Below are 4,986 nucleotides of genomic sequence, written 5' to 3'. Positions count from 1 at the left end.
GATGGAAAAAGATATTCCATGCAAAAATGAAAATCAAAAGAAAGCTGGAGTAGCAATTCTTATATGAGACAAAATAGACGTTAAAACAAAGGCAATTACCAGAGACAAAGAAGGACACTACATAATGATCAAGGGATCAATCCAAGAAGAAGATAAAACAATTGTAAATATTTATGCACTCAACATAGGAGCACCTCAATACATAAGGCAAATGGTAACAGCCATAAAAGGGGAAATCGACAGTAACGCAATCATAGTAGGGGACTTTAACACCCCACTTTCACCAATGGACAGATCATCCAAAATGAAAATAAATAAGGAAACACAAGCTTTAAATGACACATTAAACAAGATGGACTTAATTGATATTTATAGGACATTCCATCCCAGAACAACAGAATACACTTTCTTCTCAAGTGCTCATGGAACATTCTCCAGGATAGACCATATCTTGTGTCCAAATCAAGCCTTGGTAAATTTAAGAAAATTGAAATCGTATCAAGTATCTTTTCTGACCACAACACTATGAGACTAGATATCAATTACAGGAAAAAATCTGTAAAAAAATACAAACACATGGAGGCTAAACAATATGCTACTAAATAGCCAAGAGATCACTGAAGAAATCAGAGGAAATCAAAAAATACCTAGAAACAAATGACAATGAAAACACGACAAACCAAAACCTATGGGATGCAGCAAAAGCAGTTCTAAGAGGGAAGTTTATAGCAATACAATCCTGCCTCAAGAAACAAGAAAAATCTCAAATAAACACCCTAACCTTAGACGTAAGGCAACTAGAGAAAGAAGAACAACCCCCCCCAAAGTTAGCAGAAGAAAGGAAATCATAAAGATCAGTTCAGAAATAAATGAAAAAGAAATGAAGGAAACAATAGCAAATATCAATAAAACTACAAGCTGGTTCTTTGAGAAGATAAACAAAAGTGATAAACCATTAGCCAGACTCATCAAGAAAAAAAGGGAGAAGACTCAAATCAATAGAATTAGAAATGAAAAAGGAGAAGTAACAACTGACACTGCAGAAATACAAAAGATCATGAGAGATTACTACAAGCAACGCTATGCCAATAAAATGGACAACCTGGAAGAAATGGACACATTCTTAGAAAAGCACAACCTTCCAAGACTGAACCAGGAAGAAATAGAAAATATAAACAGACCAATCACAAGCACTGAAATTGAAACTGTGATCAAAAATCTTCCGACAAACAAAAGCCCAGGACCAGATGGCTTCACAGGTGAATTCTACCAAACATTTAGAGAAGAGCCAACACCTTCCCTTCTCAAACTCTTCCAAAATATAGCAGAGGGAGGAAGACTCCCAAACTCATTCTACAAGGCCACCATCACCCTGATACCAAAACCAGGCAAAGATGTCACAAAAAAAGAAAATTACAGGCCAATATCACTGATGAACATAGATGCAAAAATCCTCAACAAAATACTAGCAAGCAGAATCCAACAGCACATTAAAGCACATTAAAAGGATCATACACCATGATCAAGTGGGATTTATCCCAGGAATGCAAGCATTCTTCAGTATACGCAAATCAATCAATGTGATACAGCAAAGTAACAAACTGAAGGATAAAAACCATATGATCATCTCAGTACATGCAGAAAAAGCTTTTAACAAAATTCAGTACCCATTTATGATAAAAACCCTGCAGCAAGTAGGCACAGAGGGAGCTTACCTCAACATAATAAAGGCCATATATGACAAACGCACAGCCAACATCATTCTCAATGGTGAAAAACTGAAACCATTTCCTCAGAGATCAGGAACAAGACAAGGTTGCCCACTCTCACCACTATTATTTAACATAGTTTTGGAAGTTTTAGCCACAGCAATCAGAGAATAAAAAGAAAAGGAATCCAAATCGGAAAAGAAGAAGTAAAACTTGTCACTGTTTGCAGATGACATGATACTATACATAGAGAATCCTAAAGATGCTACCAGAAAACTACTAGAGCTAGTCAATGAATTTGGTAGAGTAGCAGAATACAAAATTAATGCACAGAAATTTCTTGCATTCCTATACACTAATGATGAAAAATCTGAAAGAGAAATTAAGGAAACACTCCCATTTACCACTGCAACAAAAAGAATAAAATACCTAGGAATAAACCTACCTAAGGAGACAAAAGACCTGTATGCAGAAAACTATAAGACACTGATGAAAGAAATTAAAGATACCAACAGATGGAGAGATATACCATGTTCTTGGATTGGAAGAATCAACATTGTGAAAATAACTATACTACCCAAAGCAATCTATAGATTCAATGCAATCCCTATCAAACTAACAATGGCATTTTTCACAGAACTAGAATGAAAAATTGCACAATTTGTATGGAAACACGAAAGACCCCGAATAGCGAAAGCAATCTTGAGAAAGAAAAGCAAAGCTGGAGGAATCTGGCTCCCTGACTTCGGACTATACTACAAAACTACAGTAATCAAGACAGTATGGCACTGGCACAAAAGTAGAAATATAGATCAATGGACCAGGATAGAAAGCTCAGAGATAAACCCACGCACATATGGTCACCTTATCTTTGATAAAAGAGGCAAGTGTATACAAGATAGAAAAGACAGCCTCTTCAATAAGTGGTGCTGGGAAAACTGGACAGCCACATGTAAAAGAATGACATTAGAACACTCCCTAACACCATACACAAAAATAAACTCAAAATGGATTAATGACCTAAATGTAAGGCCAGACACTATAAAACTCTTAGAGGAAAACATAGGCAGGACACTCTATGACATAAATCACAGCAAGATCCTTTTTGACCCACCTCCTAGAGGAATGAAAATAAAAGCAAAAATAAACAAGTGGGACCTAATGAAACTCAAAAGCTTTTGCATAGCAAAGGAAACCATAAAAAATATGAAAAGACAACCCTCAGAATGGGAGAAAATATTTGCAAATGAAGCAACTGACAAAGGATTAATCTCCAAAATATACAAGCAGCTCATGCAGCTCAATATCAAAAAAACAAACCACCCAATCCAAAAATGGGCAGAAGACCTAAATAGACATTTCTCCAAAGAAGATATACAGATTGCCAACAGACACATGAAAGGATGCTCAACATCACTAATCATTAGAGAAATGCAAATCAAAACTACAATGAGGTATCACCTCACACCGGTCAGAATGGCCGTCATCAAAAAATCTACAAACAATAAATGCTGGAGAGGGTGTGGAGAAAAGGGAACCCTCCTACACTGTTGGTGGGAGTGTAAATTGATATAGCCACTATGGAGAACAGTATGGAGGTTCCTTAAAAAACTAAAAATAGAACTACCATATGACCCAGCAATACCACTACTGGGCACATATCCAGAGAAAACCATAATTCAAAAAAGAGTCATGTACCACAATGTTCATTGCAGCTCTATTTACAATAGCCAGGACATGGAAGCAACCTAAGTATCCATCAACAGATGAATGGATGAAGAAGATGTGGCACATATAAACAATGGAATATTACTCAGCCATAAAAAGAAACGAAATTGAGTTATTTGTAGTGAGGTGGATGGACCTAGAGTCTGTCATACAGAGTGAAGTAAGTCAGAAAAACAAATGCCGTATGCTAACGCATATACATGGAATCTAAAAAAAAAAAAAAAGGGTTCTGATGAACCTAGGGGCAGGACGGGAATAAAGACGCAAACCTACTAGAGAATGGATTTGGGGATATGGGGAGGGGGAAGGATAGGCTGGGACAAAGTGAGAGAGTGGCATGGACATATATACAGTACCAAATGTAAAACAGATAGCTAGTGGGAAGCAGCCGCATAGCGCAGGGAGATCAGCTCGGTGCTTTGTGACCACCTAGAGGGGTGGGATAGGGAGGGAGACGCAAGAGGGAAGAGATATGGGAACATATGTATAACAGATTCACCTTGTGATAAAGCAGAAACTAACACACCACTGTAAATCAATTATACTCCAATAAAGATGTTAAAAAAAAAAAGGGGGGTACAGCCTGTGGCGTTAAGGGCATTCACATCGTTGTGCTGTCATCAGCACCATCCTCTCCAGAACTCCTTTCTTCTTGCAAAACTGAGACTCTGACCCATTAGACACTAACTCCCCCTCCCCCCGCCCCTGATACCCACAATCCTACTTTCCTTCTCTGAACCTGAGGGCTGCAGGGGCCTCACATACCTGGACTTGGTCCTTTCGTGACTGAGCATGATGCCCTCGAGGTTCCCCCGTGTAGTGCCGCGTGCAGGGACGTCCTCCCTCCTGGAGGCGGACAGTGTCCCCTTACACGGGTACCCGTCTCACGTCTCCATCATCCACCAACCACCATCCACACCTGCGGCGCCTCCCCCTCGGCTCCCGTGAGTAACGCTGGGAAGCGGAGCGCAGGTACCCGAGGCCTTGCTTGTCTGCAGGATCGAACGGAAGCTCTAATTTTCGCGGCCCCCCCGCACCACTCTCCACGCCCTCGCCGACACTCATTAATTTCTGGGATTTCTGAGAACGGGGATCCTAGTGGGTGTGAGGCGTTGGGAAGAAAATAAACCAACCCCATCATCCCAGTGAGCAGCCAGGCCGGCGGCCCCGGGCCCACTCCTCCGTGAGGGCGAGACGCCGGTCACCGCTGAGCCAGAGCTGGCACCCAGGGAAGACGCTCTGTGCCGGCGCCTCCGGGGATCGCGAGCCCAGTTCCTGTCAGGGACCAGCGAGAAGCCAAGGGGTTCGGGCCATGAGTCCAGGCCGGGTGCCGAGCGGCGACAGCTGCCTGTGGGCCCAGCGCATGCGTGCTCGGGGTGGTTGGGCAGGTGCGGGCCCACTGCTGCCAAAAGACCCGGCGCTGCGGGGCGCGCTCAGGGATGCCGTGGGGCCCGGCGCATGCGTGCTCGGAGCGGCGCGGTGGGGCGGGCTCAGGGTGGCCGGGAGACCCGGCGCTTGCGCGCTTCCGGCGCGAGCGCGACCAGTGACC

This window comes from Hyperoodon ampullatus (genome assembly GCF_949752795.1).
Source record: "Hyperoodon ampullatus genome assembly, chromosome: 10".
Classification (NCBI taxonomy): domain Eukaryota; kingdom Metazoa; phylum Chordata; class Mammalia; order Artiodactyla; family Ziphiidae; genus Hyperoodon; species Hyperoodon ampullatus.
The sequence above is the reverse complement of the archived record's forward strand: the minus strand, read 5'-3'. Positions refer to the sequence as shown.